This window comes from Tympanuchus pallidicinctus, unplaced genomic scaffold (genome assembly GCF_026119805.1).
Source record: "Tympanuchus pallidicinctus isolate F22 unplaced genomic scaffold, pur_lepc_1.0 scaffold8, whole genome shotgun sequence".
In the NCBI taxonomy this organism is placed as follows: Eukaryota; Metazoa; Chordata; class Aves; order Galliformes; family Phasianidae; genus Tympanuchus; species Tympanuchus pallidicinctus.
In genome coordinates, this window is record NW_026294802.1 from 37,903,351 (window position 1) to 37,921,048 (window position 17,698).

The following is a 17,698-nucleotide window of genomic DNA, read 5'->3' on the forward strand; positions in this document are numbered from 1 at the left end:
ATGAATAAGCTGCTAACTCCAATGTCACCAATGTATCCGGTGTTGTAAGTGCAACTGTCAATGAAACCTAACTAATCGTAACTAATCCTTTGCTAGTTTTCCTAACAAGGAAGGACAACCTTTTCTAGCTGGTTATTTCCTGTAACTTTCCATACCTTAATTAAAAAATTGTTCTCTTCATGATGTTGATGACCATGAGGAGATCAAATCAATTCCTTCCCTTTCACTGAATGAAAGAAAACCCAACCCAATAACCTCCTAAAGTTCATTCTGAGATAGCATGCCATTTTCAGTCTACTGAGTTAATAAGACTGGAAATGCAATTTCATATTTTTCATGCTCTACTTAGGCCTTTAGCATGAAATACTCTCCAATGTTACATGTAATAGACTAGAAGACAGGTTCTGAGTATCACCAACTCCCTTCTCAGATGTATTTGGAGAAGTATCTCTAAGGAAGCTCTTTGCTATGAAGTTTCATACAAATGGAAGATGCTTGGGTGTATTCATTTTATTTTGATGAAAGTAATATTTGAGCTACGATCTTCTTGCTAGTTCTAATATCTTGTGAAGACATGCAAAGACATGAGGAGACATTCATTCTCCCTGAACTGTAGGAGCGCCTGTATGAACTTCTGAGCATACACAAAGTATTGTTTCTTGATGGATTTGCCTGGCTTTTGTCACAGGAACTAGAACTATTCACCTTCTTAAGGATTAGGCAGAAGTAACATCTGAAATTAGAAAAAATGTATCCCATATCACAATTTTCCTCATGGTATTCATATATTTTAACTCATCCCCATTCTTTTTTTTTTTTTTTTTTTTTTTTTTTTGCATTTGATCACAGCTTTTCCAGAGCAAAATCCTTCTCATATTCATATCTATGGTGTTTTCAAATACCGTTATTTTACACCTGTTATGTACCTTTGTTCAGTTGTTAAGCTTGCTCCCATATGGGTGATATTCTCCTGCATCGTGCCAGTTGCACCTATGTCATATTAAAAAAACATAGTATTTCTTCTGAGGTTGACACAGCACCCATCACTCAACTCCTCTGCATAGTGGCACTCCAATTTGACAACCTTGTCTTAGAGAATAAAGTTGAAAGGGTGACATCTTTTATCTAGATAGAGGCATGGATTCATACCCACGTATCTGGCTCTCTTATGTGTCGACTGCTGAGCAAAGTGACAAAAGAGAACAAATATCTGAACTGAATATCAGAATATCTCTTACTTTGGGACTGTATTTGTCTGTATTCCTGCTATGCTTACAATATTTGGAGTGTTTTAAAGCCATGAGAACAAACTCACAATATTTTGGTACGTAGACAGCCACTATCCACATCTCATGAGTTGGAATTCCAATTAGTGAGATTAATGGGCTGTATTTGAGACGTGCTTGGTGACCAGAATCAGTTATCATCCCTGAAAATCAAATCCAAAAATGTTTTTCTATTAACAACTGAAATCTTAGCTCCTGAGTCCCAGTTCAGTGTTTCAGCCCCAGGCCAAGCATTTGGCTGTGAAAGCAAGGGGCTGAGGGGACAGGAAGGCACAGAGACACTCTGGTTGACCGAGTTAGGCTTGCTGGCTGTCTATGCTCCAAATTGAATCACATGTATTTTTGCTTCTTTATTCTCCTCTTTCTTCAACTCTATCCCTCTTCCAAAATGATAAAATGCTGTCTAATAATCAATAAATGTGGAGCTGTTGTTCCACATAAAAATTAAAAACTAAAAATCCATTTGTGGGTTGGGAGTTCTTGTAATTGAAACTTGCATCTTATTTTTATTAGTGTTCTAAAGTTGCTAGCACTAAAAAAATGCAATAGAATGGAACTCTCCTTTTTTATTCTTCCTAATGATAAACTCAATCACCTTCAAAGAAAATTAACATAGGGAATGTAATGTATTTTTGAGAAAGATTTGAAGCAGCCTTGGTATTTTCAACTGGTTCTTTTTTTTTTTTTCATTTTTTGTTCTTTTTTCCAACCATAGTGATTCTCCTTTAAATATTTTACATTGTATTTACAAAAGTTATTAGTCAAGCAGTGCAATATAATTGATTGTGTAAGGCCTTTAATGCCACACTGAAATTGTAATACTCGAGTATTACACATTTCAAGTGGAGGGAAAGAAAACTAAGTTGAACTCAGAAAAGCAGAAATCTTGCAAATAAATGAGTAGAAGAATTAAATTCTGTATCTGAATAATTTTATTCTGAAGTACAGCTTCAGTATGAAAGAGATGACATTTTCCCTGCCTAGAGGAGGAAAAAAAATGCACATTCTGAGGCTGTTTCCCCCATCTTTTCTTATGCAGAGGTTTTATCTGCTGTTTAATGGGTAAACTTACTGTGAAGTATAGTTGCTTGTTTAACTTTACCCCTATTCAAGTCTTTGATTTTGGCAGGTTAGTTAATTCAAATAAAATTTGTGAAGTTAAGCACTTTCAAGAAAAGGCATAGGAGAACCTAATTTAACCTAGAGTGTCTCTTTTATTCTTCTGTTATTCATTTGAAGTGCCCTATCAGCTTGAACTGACCAACTTCAGTCATTTTTACCCTTTTATTTTTTTCTCTAATGTAAACTGAAATTCCCTGCTGTTCGTGGTATTTTAGTGTTTAGCATCATTTAATGAGCAGGTATCATTAAACTTAAAAGGTCCTTTTCTGTATATCTCTGATTAGTTAGTGAAAGAACCAAAGAATTCCTCTAATTTATCTTTGCTTCCTTGTTATATTTTGATGTTGGCCCATTTTACGATTCTGTGCCTTTTTATGAAATACAAAATTATAATTTTGGTTTGAAAGTAGGACAGAAAGTAAAAAAAAATAATGTCTAGCACTGAGAAAATGTGTAAGGTAGTACAGCTTGTTTACCAGTGAAGAGAATACTGTTTGTTTTTTAAACTTTTACTCCTATAAATATATGTGTATGCCTCTGTGGGCATGTCTGTATACTTATATAACATATACATATATAAAATAGATACATATTCTAATTTAAGTATTCATTATCTGTGCTTTCCAAATATACTTATTAACCCCTACCAATAACCTTTGCAGCTGGGTGCAAGTATATTCAGCACAAAATTCTTCCTTTCTTGTACATCCAGAAATCCTATTGAACTCCCTATTGAATTTTCATTTTGAGTGAATGTAGGATCAAGGACCAATTAGTTGATGATAGAAACTCTATGGAATGTAAAACCTGAAAATTATTAGTTATTAGGGCATTGTACATGTTTGTAAAATAAGCTAAAGATAGCTTAACCAATGGCTTGGCTATCCTTAAAAAAGTCATAACGACCTGTTATTCTTATAGTACTCATTTGTTCGGGATTTTACAGTTTTAAGTTGTGAGAAGAGCAGTGCAATTTAAGATATGACTGTCATACTTGAAGGTTCGTGTGCTGTTCATTCAAACAAGAGTTTTCAAGATCGACTATTTGTTTATTCTAACAATTTCTTATTTTAATATCTTTAAGATCTAAATGATCTAATCAATACTAAAATGGATCGTTTCTCCTGCTGAAATACTTGCCTAAGGTAATTCATCATTTGAAGTAGATATTGTCACATTTTAAATAGTGACAGTTATAGTAATTGATTAATTCAATCCAATATACCATTCCAATATCCATTTCCCATTTTTGATGTGCTTAAAAAATAGTCAAGGATTTTGATTTTCATCTTATTTTCTTTTATGAAATAAAATCTGGGAGATAGAAACACTGCGTGAAGAAAAAATAATGAGGGTTGAATGGAAGTAAAGGTCAGATATTATGTAGAAAGTTGCAGATGGCACTGTATGTCATTAACATTGCTAACATCTAAAAAGATGTAACAGTGCTGCCTACTGGTAAGATGTAGTAGTATTAATGGATTAAAGTAAATGTAGTGAAATTGTGTGTGCCATATTCTTCATTGTAACAAAGGTGGTTTCTAGGTTTTCACATCCTGATAAGTATTGGCAACATTCATGGTTTTGCATCAAGATTAATTACATATTCTTGTATGTGTCACCTGCTTGGAAATTAGTTGTGCAAAACAAAGATGTCATTATTAAGGTGTTGTTATATTTCATGGACACCTGTAAAATTCTGTTCTACCATAATTCTATGCATTCTGAAGTTTCTCCAGTGAAATTGACTGTTTTTAGGTATAAAATTGGTTTTATTGTCAGTGTTGCCCTAGTTGGAAATGAGAAACTGCATAAAAACAAAAGCAAACAAACAAAAAAGTTGTTATTTGCAAAGATTTTCTTTGTAAAATGGTAGTAAATAAGAACAACTAGTACTTGTAGTGCTTCTCATCCAAGAAAATGAATTTGCTCTATAAACAACTCAGTGGTTTTCCTTTTAAAGATGGGTAAACAGAGGCAGTGAATTGCTAAGATTTATTTTTAGGCTTCTTTGTCTAAATGCAAGCTCTTAATTTAAAGTTTATATGAAATTTTCAGGAGTTCTGAGTTCTTTGAGTATAGAGCATTTTCTGGAAATATCTAAGGGAATTAAGAGCTGGACTCTATATTTATACAGTTTTAAAACAGGCACTGACATCAACATAGTAAAATAATCTCATTTACGTAAGCCAGGTGGGCAAAACTTAGATTTTTCCATGTTCAATACAGTGCTTTATCTATAAATGCCACAAATAAAGTCAAATTATTTACTTCCATTGATACAAGGAGCTCCCTACCTATTCACGTGAAAATATACACGTTTTCTCCAGTGGTAATAAATGGGAGCTTTTTGAGACAACGGTGCTGTTTGATGATACTCCCAAAAGCAAAACACAGAGGTCAAAGCAGCAATCTGCTATTCCTAGGGTGAGCTGCTTTACCCCAGAAGTAAGGAGAGGGAAATACTGAGTTCTCTTATCAGCAGGGCAAGAGTAATCATTGATATGCATGCATATCTTCCCTCTTGTAGGGCCTCTTTCTTGTGTTGAAATACCTTCCCTGGGAGTCACCAACTATAAGCCAGGGCTGCCTGCAGGAGCTCCGTATCAGTCATGGAGACGATTCAGGCAGCTAATGATACTTGTAGCTAATTATCTCGCGCCACCTTGTCCTTGATTATCTTCAGGGGAAAAGAAGGAGATGCTACAACAAGGAGCTGTTTGTGCCACCTTCTGCTAAGCCTCCACTTGAGGCATCTGTTGAGATAATGGGTAAAAAAAGGACTAGTTGCAGGAAGGCTGCCCCTTCTGCTCTTAAATTAAACTGTTTTTTGCTGTTGAATCTGGCAATTTATTTCAAGGTGATAGTGACACGCAACTTTCTGGAATGCTACAGAAATACAAGAATCTTGTGGGTATATAACAATCAGTGAAATCAGTGTGTAAATTTTAGAATGGAATGTTTGATCAAATATTAGTAACATTTAGGAACCGTTTTTTACAACAAAATGTCCACTACAGTGTTGATATAGTACCAGTCCAGGTTCTCTTGAATGTGTTTTATGTGTCTCGTACCAGATTAACAAAGATGCTGCTGTGTTCCATGTGCTTAAATATCGTATCTCAAATACAGTTTTGAATGTAAATATCTATATTACCCCTCAAAGGCAGTAATTCTTTTAAAAATGTAGTCACTCATGCAAAGAAAATAGGGTTTAAACAGCATTCCCTCCCCAGACTTTTATTGGTTTAGCTCAAAGTGAGTGAGACATCTCTTTTTTATTCTTCTCCAGCTGTCTCTCTACCTTTCTCCTCTGAATAGGATTCCGGCCCTAACAGCGGATAAATAAATGCAGTCAATAAAAATTTGGGATCATGTTTATGTTTGATTAGCTTGTTTTTTATGTCTTATGATTTCATCTGACTGCCAAATCTAAGTAATTGAGCCCCATGACAACAAAGAATTCAGTACATCATAACATATTGACTGAGCAAGCACTAGTAATTACTGTATTAATGTTATTGTCCCTGTGTCCTAAGCAGGCATGATATGAAAACCAGATTTGCTTTGTTGTAGTCATTTTTGCATTGTTCTTGAAGGATGAATATAGTAAGTAAAACGTCATCGTAGATTCCGAAATGAAATATCTGAAATTGTAATGCAGCCATGACAAAAACGCAGTTTAGCGTTATGTGCTGTAGCATAATTCAAAACAAGTAGATAAATTACTGTTAAAAACAGATGAAAAATCCATTGCAGTGAATGCTTAGCTCAGAAGGGATAATCTTTTATCTCATGCCTTAAAAACCAGAGTGGAAGACCAGAAAACTTCTGGGCTCATTTGCTTTTCATCATAAATTTTGAAATAAAGTAGGTTTGATTCAAAAACTTCTCAAAAATTTCTCTTCAACATATTCTATGATCAGGGGATGTTCAAGTAGAATTTCAGCTTGCTCTTCCTATATAAGAAATTCAGATTAGCCAAAATTAGAAAAGAAGGATAGAGATCCAATCTCCACACAATTGGGTGGGGGTGTTATGATTCTTCCTTTGGTCTTCCAAAATGTGGCAAAGTCCATGTTCTACCAACTGGTTGGTCATTGGTTAATGTAAGGTCCTGTGACAAAAGCAGGATAATTGATTAGGCTTAAGAAGAATAGTTTTTTGCTATGTTACCAGAAGAAAGTCGCTTGGATCAATGGGATATCACTTGCAGAAAAGTAAGATACCCATGACCCCCTTTCTGAGGAGGTAGAGAGCACTAAGAAAATTTAGAACCCAAAGACAGCTGGAGGACCTTGGAGAATCTCAAGAAAGAAAATGTGTGTGAATGGTTCTTATTTTGCTTGCAGCTGAATATTTCTAGTGGGTTTGTTTTGTTTTCGTTTTGTTTTTGTTTTTGTTTTGTTTTTCATGTGAAGCAACAAAACTGGGATTAACTGTGGTTTCACTGGGCTCCCACTGCAACTGGATTGTGAAGCTGTGTCTAGACTGTTAAATAAGACGTCTTCAGGATCATTCCTGCTACACAGAACAGCTGATGTTTATGTTGTGAATTCTCTGAGCTTCCAAAGCAATTTGTGGTGAGATCCACCTGTTAGTTTGGAATGGTTCCTGAAATGTTCTCACTTCTGAGCTGTGCCTGCATATTGTCTAGAATAGTGCTAGTTGGCATGAGTGAAAAGCATTTCAGGAACAATTTTAACAATTTAAAATTTTAGTGAGTGTATTCCAGTGTTTCTGGGCAGTATTTGATTTAGTAAAGACAGAGCCACTGAATCCCTGGAAGTAGCAGCAAATGGTGACATTCAGATCATGAACGAATCATTACTTGACCCATAGGAGTTGAGAAATTAGGTAGAGCTAAGCCTGATGAACATTCAAAGGAGCGACGTCAACCTGAACTTTGAGCTGTTACTAAACTAAATCAAAGGTTAAAAAGAAAGAATCCCTGTTATCAAACCATGCCATTTTACATTTACATTACAGTATTTTTTTTATTGTGTCTCATCTTCCGTATTCCAGAATTGGTACTGTCTTTATCAGTTGGTAAGAGGTAGCCATGAGCTATGAAATTGTGTTTGGTGTTCCTTTTCAATCTCACTGGGGACCTGGTAGGGATGTACCACTGGTGAAACACCTAAGGTATGGAGAGAACCTCAGTGCGTCTTTTCTAATCTCTCCTAGATATATGCATATATTTAACTGATAAATTACGAATTAGAGCAGAAAAATCAAGACAAATAGGATGTATTTGTAGTGAAGTTTTTTAAATGCTACGGTGGGATGAGCAGCATGTTTCTCGTGACTTCTCTTATAAAACAAACTTGTTCTTGAAGTCAAACTTGGTCAAAATGATACATTTTTTTATGATTGCAAAACATTTGCAAAGTTGCAGAACTCCTTTTCAGCCTGCAAGGTGCAATATATCTATCCTTCATGAATTAATGAAAAAAAATGAATCACTGAAACCTTTGCACCAGTTTACTGAAGTTTTAAGTAAGGTGTGTTTTATGTATCAGTTATAGGTAAGGGCATTCATAGGTCCTCAGTTCAGCATTGTGATAAACTTCAGGGAACTTGCTTTTCCTAGTGAAGCTGGTGGGAATACTTGGAAAGTAAAAGTTGTGAACACAATTGGAGTACCTTGCTGAATCAGATCATAAGAGGGGATGAGCCAGCAGAAGCTATATAGTGACTTAGATGTTCAGTAACATTTTGTTTACCATGCTGTAGCTGCCATTTTGCAGGAGTGCAGAGCATTTACTGTAGAGCTTGCAGCTTTTTCACCTGTTTTCCCTCCTCACCTCGTTGTGCTTTTGAGGAAGTGTACCTGTGCTGCTGTGCTTTGAGCTCAGTGCACTGTTCTCATGGCTGCCAGGCATAATCCCTGCAAGCTTTGGAGCTCTGAAGGGCCCTATGTGCAAATTTGTGAATCACTAACTGCCTTCAGCATGTGGGGATATCACAGTTGGTGCCTCTCAGTATATACAGTAGCAGAACTTCTGGCACTTAAGTGACGTCTTTTCATCCAGGGAGGCAAAGCTTTGGAATACTTTCATAGACTTAGAGGATTCAGTGCCACCTGGTATTTCAAGCACTTAATTGCTGTTTTGCAACTTGTCTGTGGGAACCGAGGCTGTCTTTCAAGTTGCTTTCAATGTGTTTGTGTTGTACAATGGAAAGTGATGTAGTACATGATCATTCTACCTGAGCTAGTACTGATCCACACAAGTACTTCTCCATAGCACAGCTGCATGTCTGTGCAGAGACGCTCATTTTGGTATTAATGCTGAAAAGCCCTGCTGAGTTTCTGAGTTCCGTTCCACAGCTAGCTTGAATGCCGATGGCTTGTGTTATATTTAACTGCAGAGGGTAGTCATGCCTCTAGACTTCCAAGTGAGATGCTCTAGATTCTAAGTGGCTTCCGTGTTTGAAGAATTTGTCATCTTTTCTGTCAAATAAATTTAATTATTTTCTTGATAGAATTACAGATCTTATGAGCAAAATGTGGAAAAAACAAAACAAAACAAAACAGCAATTTGTTAAAACTTTTGGCTAAGTATTTTGTGAAGACAAACCCCCAGATAAATGAGTATGGTTAGAAGGACTATAAATAACAATATGGTAAGGTACAGAACTCCGTGAATCCTAGATCCCTTTGACATGTCTGCTCTTATTTAATGAATTGTCCAGAGTACTTCCTCACAGCATTTTAGTGAAGTCCAAAGAAGATACTAATTGGTTAGAGTTGTCACCACTAACAGTGCTAAAAGAGTAAGAAAGGCTTTCAGCACACAGTAACTGTCTGTATAGGGATAAGGAAGTCATGATTCTGTCACCATTAAATTAATCTTAGAAAGTGTATATCTAATCTCATATGCCATATCCTTTATTTTATATTTTAGCTATCAACAGTGCTATCTGGAGTACTCATAAAGACCACAGTGGATGCAACAGTCACAGAACCAGCAAATTAGAATATTTTTCCCTCAAAATAAGTTAATATGCAGAAGAGAGGGTAAATTGAATTGTGGGAACCTAGACAAGAGACATTGGGGTGAGGAAATGACAGTGAGGCATACTGCTCTAGGTCTTAGGCCACCCTGTTTTTATTCTCGTCTCTGCTGCAAGCCTGTTACATGACCTTGGTCCAGTCAGTTCCTTATCTTATGCCTCAGTTTTTTCACGTTAAAAAATGGGGATAGTGATACTGACTTGCTGATGAAAAATGCTTTACCAAATGTGGGTGCTATTATAAGCAGGTTATCAGATCACCGGGTCGGTAGCTAATGGTTCATGAATTTGTAACTGTAATGTAAAGCTATGCAATTTGTTACTATGATTTACTACAGGTAATATATTCCATTTAAGTCTGAGCCGTAGTTAGCCAAAACAAACATGATGGGTTTCAGGCAGAAAGATGTTTTAAATGATGATTCAAAAGACTTAATATACACATGTAATTTGACCATAATTTAAATGTGGAAAATTTTTTTAAACCATATCTAAAGCTGTTTGGAATAGATGCTGCAGTTCATTGCAATAGACACAGTGTAAGAATGAGGAGTTACCTCAACAGTGTTGCTGAAGCTTAGGCAATGATACCCACATGAGCAATGAACAATTTGATCTGCATCTCACATTGCAGACCCACAACGGCATGACAGTAACTGATGAATCTTAAGCATAACTACTGCACACAGTTTTCTTGGCTAATACATGGGATGTACATCCTGTTCTGAAAAGCTGCTGTGCATCCTGTTCATATCTCACCTCTAGCATAGAGCTGTTCCTGCCTGGCTGCAATACTTCACATTTGACATTGGTGAGTTTCTGGATGAAGTTCTTCACCTCACGCCTCTGGCCTATTGAAAGGCAGCTTCCACATCCCTTCCATCACCTCAGTTTGGTACCATCCATGAATGTTTTGCATGCACTCCATTCTATTGCCTGGGCTGATGACAGAGATTTTATATGGTGTTAGCCCAAGCCATGTTTTCTGGAAAGCATCCATAGTATCTGGCTGTCAGCTGGTTTTCATACAGCTCATGCCAACAAATAGAAAAAAAACCACCAAAATGTGTTGGAGAAATATCGTCCTAGTTGTGTAGAGGCTGATGAGCAGAGTGTAGCCGCTTCAGTGAAGGGAGAGCTCTTCTGCATGCAGAAATTATAGATGTCTCCACAGTGTGATACAGTCAGACCTCTTAAGAGGCTGCAGTACAGAAACAGGGCAATTATCTGAAAGCGTTAACATGCGCAGGCCTCAAAGATGTAAGGATAGGAATAGGAAAGGAGGCTAATATGACACGTAAACAGTTGGCTGAATATCAATTACAAGTGATTAATGAGAAATGTGAAACAGTGTCTTCTACAAGAAACATCTAAGTTCAGTCTAGTCAAAATCTTACTTTTTTCACTTTTGTTCACTGTGAAAGATAGCCACTGAATCTTCAGATAGTGCCGTGTTCTCTGTTATTTTTGTATATTTGGTATTTTTGATGCCTGTGGCTATTGAAGGCTGCACTGTTACATACTGTTCTTCTGGGCTTCACACCTGAGACTGCAGCCAGAACTAGAATAGAACTGAAATACAATGGAAGCTTAGGTTGGATAGCTACTAAATACAGTTGCATATTCCAATTAAACATTATTGTGTAGCTTTGTTTATGGAATACGTTTCCTCTCATTTACATCCTTATCACTGTGCGATCTGCACAGCTTTTTCCAACATTGCATTTTGTCTGTAAACACTGATTTTTTTTTCCCCCTCTAATGTTAAAAGGAAAAAAATGAGGTTATCAGCTTGAAAAAGGTTTCTTTTTAATGACTGGACTTGAATCGTCAAGGAAATCCACACTTTTGCCTAATCCTATATAAAATCCCATTAGATAGTGGCTCCAATGAAATGTAGGACTGAATTAGCTTCCAAGTATGCAGATGTGGTGATACTTGGGATAGGATTCTCTGTTTGTGAGTTTAATGCTTCCAACACTCCATATACTCTGTACCACTAAATCAGTGTAAGCCTGGTGCAGTAGCATCATCTGCTTTACTAGTTGAAGTTAATCTTTTAAATATCTCTTTCTGCCATTCTGTCCTGGTAGTGCTCTTTTATTCTAATGCCTTCTCCAGGTATACTAGCTCTTGCAGTTAGTTATCATTATTTATTTAAGTTGCCATCCAACTAACACAAAAAAATTAACAAAACCCATTTCTAAGCGGAGTGTCTGGCACTCTTTTTGCTGCAGTGCAGTGCACCTGTTTATACTAGGCCAGAATTTGCCCCAAATGTCTCATTTAAGAAACAACATCAATGATAATTTCAACTACTCTCATGCCAAATCCTGTCAAAACATTTTTGTTTCTGCACATCATCATTATTCGTTTATGACTGCATGGCCGTGGGAAAAAGATTTCTTCATTAATTACAGACATGGAGCCTGCAGAGGGAGCTCAAACCATTGTTTATGTGGGCCTCACTAAAATAGCAATTTTCTTACACAGGCAGTAGAGTGGCTTGTTATTTAAATATATCAGAAATTGCTTCTTCAGACTAAGAGGCTTTTACATTTGGAACCTAGCTATTTTGAAGATACATGTGCAAGGAAATGAATCTGAGAAGTGACTGGGAAGAGTGAGGAGTTCTGGGATTTGGTAGGTGGAACTGTTTGAAATCTCTAGAGCTGAAACATCCATGCCTCCAAGTCTTCCTTTTCAGTCCTCATTCAGGATGGAAAATTGCTTTTCTAGGTCCCTGGGCTTTCAGGTCAGAGCCAAAAAAAATGCAGAAAGAACAAATCAAAATCTGTGAACTGGATCTTTGATCAGGAACATGCAGCTGGGACAAATGAAATCAGGAATAGACAAGCAGAGGAGGCTGCTGCATGTCTTCATGATGGGAGGAGAGGGAGCCAAGATAGTTTGGGTGTGAGCAGGTGACAAAACTTTTGGTTGAGTGAGATCTTCAAAAACACATTTGATTTGTTTTGATTTGGAGACAGTGAATACATTTCATCATGAACATCATGAGGGAAGAGTGGTATGTAACTACCATTGGAAGTAACTAGTAATACTGCTACTCAATCACTGGGGAAGGATACATGAAAACAAACAAACAAACAAAAAAAACCAAACAACTGTGCAAGTCTGACCAACATTAAAATGATGGGAGCGTTGAGAAGGACAGCAGTGCACCCCTTAGGCATCCCCTTGGCAAGCAAGGTAAGGGCTGGGGTTGACGCAGTCAATGTTCCTGTACCACTCTCGGGATTCTCCATCTTTGGTTGGCCTCTACCTAGCAGCTGTGAAGCACATTGATCTTCCCATCCTTCTGTGGCTACCAAAAATGAAAAAAAACTCTTATTTTCCTGTCCTGTCAGATGTTCTGGCTTTTCAGGAGACTGGAGTGAGTATATAGCCAGAGTCTTTGAGCCTGCGCTGCCTTTCCTGCCCAAGTTGGCTGCTGTGAAGGCAAGAAGTATCTGCTATTTTGTTTGAGAATCGTTTAATAATTCAGGATAGAGGAATTGTTTTAGTGGTGGTGTTTTGGTGAAAATAGGTTTTCTCAATAATTTACTCTTACTTGCAGTGAGCTCTGGCATGCTCTTAGAACCTGAAGTTAAGATTAGCTTTCATAGCTGATCACTAGTTGCAATGATCTAACAGAGGCAAAAGAGATCTGTTCATTTCTCAGTTTTTCTGTTGAAATGGTAAGGTTAACCAGATTCAGTAAGGCAGATGGTATCTGAGTTAATATTTGAAAAACTGACTTGTTATTGATAATCTACACTGTGCTTTCAGGGGCAGGGTTTGACCTATCCTTCAGGCTTCTTTTACATCTTGTGTATATGACAGAGAATTTTTGAGTTCTCTGTTCAGCTCTGAAAAGTGTAGACTATTTGGTTGCCATTGAGTAGTATCTTTCTAAATGGCTTGTATTACTCATGTCTTCTTTAATTTGCTAAAATAAACCTTGAGTCTCAAGTGCTCACTGTAAGTTTCCTACTTGGAAATGGTGCCGCTATATTAACACGACATTTGATGAACAAAATAGTGGTGATAAATATTTGTGAGCAAGAGCAATGAGACATCTAACCAAGTGAATTTTAAACACTGAAATGAAACTCAGTTTTCTTTCCAGTAGTATCTCTAGTTCCACAGACATCATAGGTTCCTGCTGGTAAATACACACTGGTCTCTAGCACTGGGTCAAAAAAGAAGTAAAGTAGAGATGTAAATCCCCACCCCCAAATCTATTTTAGTTTTATCATCAAAACCTCTACAAGTTTCAATAATAACCTGGATCAGGACTTTTTTTTGGTAGTTTATTGCAAACAGAGCTTTAAGGAATATATTTGTCTACTTTGCTGTTTTTAATCTTGTATCCCTGGTCACATGCTCTAAGTGAAATCTGTTACCAACCTCTGGGTCCTGACTGCTTGTATGTTGCACTGTCATGGCATTTTTCTATTTGAAACAATATGTGAACTATCTTAAATATAGGTCACTCCAAAAGTAATGCCTCCTATTTATTTCCATGGAACCTACAGCTGATACAAAGAGCACAGTAACACTATTTGATAAAGCAAATTCCCAACTAAAAAACAGTATTTTTCAGTAGTCATTTTCATCAACAATGAACGAGAGCCTGTATGCTGTGCTCTTCAAATCTGCACCAGCAGAATTGACCACTGTCACTGTCGACACTGCTGAAATGCACCACTTCACTGTACTCACCTCCACTCTTTGGTCTCCATATGTTCAGCAAGCATTGATGAATGTCAATGAGTGCCATTTTTTCCTCATGGGGGAATTCAGTAACACGCCTCTACTTCAAATGCACTTCTATGTCAGACATCATTTTGTCAGACTGCCCCTCTGCTGCCATCTGTTGCGTGGCAACAAAATGAAATGGAATATTTGTAGGAAGGTTCAATCTCTACTGCCGTGCCACCAACATCCACTTCTGATGTCATGGACCAACATAATAAAACAGGAGACATTACTTTCAGAACAGCCAGCCCTCATACATAGGTAACAAGCTTTGTATCTGCAGCAGGTAATTACAGAATGGTCAGGCAATTAACCATTTTTACTGGCTTTCTTTTTCCAGCAGCAATAAAGTGATGTAGAATAAGTGTTAAAGTCATGTAAGTTTCCACAAAGATTTTGGTAATGTAGTTTGTTAATTTTATGACAGAGAAAAAGCAGTAAGAATTGGCATAACATTAAGAATTAAGGTTGTTTGGGTTTTGAGTGGAATCAATCATAACCATCACAGAGAATCACAGACCTTATTTTTGTCATTCATAAAGTGAAAGACACTTTGAGTACAACCGTGCACGTGAGCATCATGTGTGATGTGTACCAGCTACTTGGCTTAGCCCTGTCCCCTGCTGGTGCCTGTGGTCTCCCCTTACCTGTTTCTTTGTTCCCCTTTGGAGCCAGGCTTTCTCCTGAAGCTTATTCTCTCCAGGAAGCAGCAGCAAGACAGGACTGTTCACCTCTGGATCCACTCCAGCCAGACTGACCCAGGACAATCCTTCAAGACGAGTCTTGTGCCCTTGCTTGCCCTCACGTGTCCCAGCACCATGCTGAAGGACACACAACTCACACCACTGTCATCACACTGTAAGACCCCTCGCTGCTGATCTGTGGCCCAATCCTCTCAATATTTAGGGCACTTCGAACTGGAAAATGAATGAAAAATAATTACTGTACTTTGTCTCTTGTGGTCACCTCGAGTGCAAAGGAGCAGCGGGCCAAGCTGCATAAATTGCAGACGTGGTGGCTGAGGCAGCCCAGCCCCGAGCTGTGTGTACGTGTGCCAGGCCTCACACACTGCTGCGGGCCTGGGGCTGCCTCGTGGCATTGTCCTCAAAGACACCGCAGGCATGGGGCTGAATCCCCACACCTTTTCGCAGCATGCTCCTGAATTGCCCCAGTGGGATGGCAGAAGTGGGAAATCCATCTGTGTTGCAGAGTGAGCTTCGTTTGCTCAGTAAGTTTCCATTGCCAGTCACAATGTCCTCAGAATGGGAAAACTCCACCTGTAGCTAGCACCTGTGGCTGTTGTGCTCAGCTCTTATCTGCATGCAGCAAACGAAAGGCAGTGGTGTTGGAAAACTGAGAACTGATACGTAGCTTCCAGAGGCCAGCAATTGGTCCTGCCTCTTTTCTATGCACGCGTGCAATTGCTGCCAATGCTCATTGCTGTTAACTGAGTACATTGGGGAAGGAAAGCTTGCTAAACAAGCTTTGCATCAAATAGTAGAAATTTGGAGGGCCCACTTGAAACTTGTTCATTCCCTCTTCTTTAATTAGATTATCCTTGTTACATGTCCTTTATTACCATACAGCTCAAATAGGAACAGTGCAGTTCTGATACCTAACTGTCTGACCCTGGTAGTAAACATAGGGAGTAGCATTTGTATGTTAGGAAATAAGTGACAAAATTATATTTCAGGTTACTTTTTTTTAAGATCAAATATGATAATGTGTATTCTGTGATCCAATATACTGTATCAGGTGAAGATGTACAATTTATACCTGGTAGCTGTTCTGTAAACCCATGACTGTGCTCCTGCCAACAACTCCTATTGAAGAAGTCTGTCCTCTCACGAGTGTAAAGGTTCTGCAAGGTTAAGCCTATGACTTCTAGTTATCAGTATTTAAATCAATATGGGGATTTTCTAAATATCGTCCACACATCTTGGAATTTATATGACTTGATGATGCGTTCTGTTCGCATCTCTTCCCTTTACTTCCTTCTGGTGCTCAGGACTGCTATTAAATCAGTTCGTCAGCTTATCAGTGCGAGGTTTGCTTAAAGATCATGCAGTACTAGATAGCATCCAACTGTTGCAAGAGCTGACAGTTGTCCAGAGGATTACAACTGTGATCATATCGAGTTTGGGGGGATCCTGACCTGTTATATGTTCTTTTGCATAATTGTTTCTGGAGGCAAAAGGGCAGGAAGGGTGCAGAATTAGAGCAACACATTTGATGGGAACTTGTCATCTGAAAAACAGTTTGCATTGCCTGTCATCTTTTGTTTGGTAGAAAACAGGCTGTGACATAATACCTGTCACTGCCAGCGGGTTTTTCTCTGCACCCTGGAGTGAAAAATCCCATTCAGTAGCAGCTGTAGGTCTAGGCTACCTATGTGACTGTACAGGACTGGTGGTTTTACAGGTCTGTATGTGCATGCAGGGGCCCACCTGCCCCAATTAAGGAGGGATGGAGATTTAAAGAAAACAAACAAACAAACAAAAAAAAAACATTAACAATTTAATGACAGCCTTGATGCTGGGAGAGCAGACTGGGAAATGTCTTCTGAGTTTTCTGTTGGGCCAGGAAGGATTTTGTGAAGAAGAGATAAGGACGAACACCAAAAGCTCCAGGTGCACCTCTGGGTCATTAACATAGAGTTGTTCCGAATGCTGGAGTTCCAAGCAGGAAACTTGCACTGGACAGCATCGCCAGTTGTGTTGTGGTGAGAAGATGGCAGGTGAAAGGCGGAGAGAGGTTACGTAATGCCCCCACACCTGAAAATACATTATTTGTTTAATTACAGAACAGTGCTCAGTGTTGTGACATCTGTGGGGAATTTCTGCCTTCGAATTAATTCTAATCTGCGTAACAGAGTAGGTGTATGGACTGTTTTATTTAAGAGTGTGGAGTGTGTTTTAGGGGCTGATGACGATGATGATGAGAATTCTGAGGATTAAAAGCCTTTGGCAAACGCAGTGGTATCCCAGCCCTTGAGAAGCACAGCCTCCAATTACTGCGCTTCTGTGGTTCCATTTTTGCTGTGGTGCACATGCGGTCAAAATGGTCGTTTGTTAGTTTATTTCCGACTTGGGTTTCGGTCAGTATTTTGTTGTCTTTATCAACGCTTGGTAGGAAATATTTAGGGCTGAACTCAAGGTTAATGTCATTTTAACCAGCCAAACTTGAAGTCCCTCTGCTAGAGCTTTGTGGCAGAGGCACCTATCGCTTGATAGCTGTGTGAAACTGTTGCCTACAGAGATGGGCTCTTGACACTGTCTGCCAGCCTCAGGCTGTCCGCTTTGTGTCTGCTTTAATTGAAAATTAATAGTTAGGGGGTTGCTATGGAAATGATACCATTGCTTGCAGACAGCAAACCCAGCTTTTTGCAAAGAGACACTAGTGGTATTGTTTGTCCTTGTTGACCTCAGAAGTTCAAAAGCCTGGAGGAGGAAAGGAGATGCAAATATTTTACTTAAAAAAATTAATTTGCATATTTATAATGTTATTTTTGA

At 38.3% G+C, this 17,698-nt stretch overlaps 1 protein-coding gene and 1 long non-coding RNA gene across 11 annotated transcripts in view; one reads left to right on the forward strand and one right to left on the reverse strand.

Moving 5' to 3' along the window:
• The window catches only part of FOXP2 (forkhead box P2), a 410,804-nt gene that overhangs the window by 189,575 nt on the left and 203,531 nt on the right, over positions 1-17,698 (forward strand). The gene's annotated exons all lie outside the window — the stretch shown is intronic.
• LOC128073486 (uncharacterized) overlaps positions 16,691-17,698 on the reverse strand; it is a 1,996-nt gene continuing 988 nt past the window's right edge. Inside the window, exon 2 of the long non-coding RNA XR_008202732.1 lies at positions 16,691-16,960. This is a non-coding gene — a long non-coding RNA (uncharacterized LOC128073486). The remainder of the gene's footprint in view (positions 16,961-17,698) is intronic.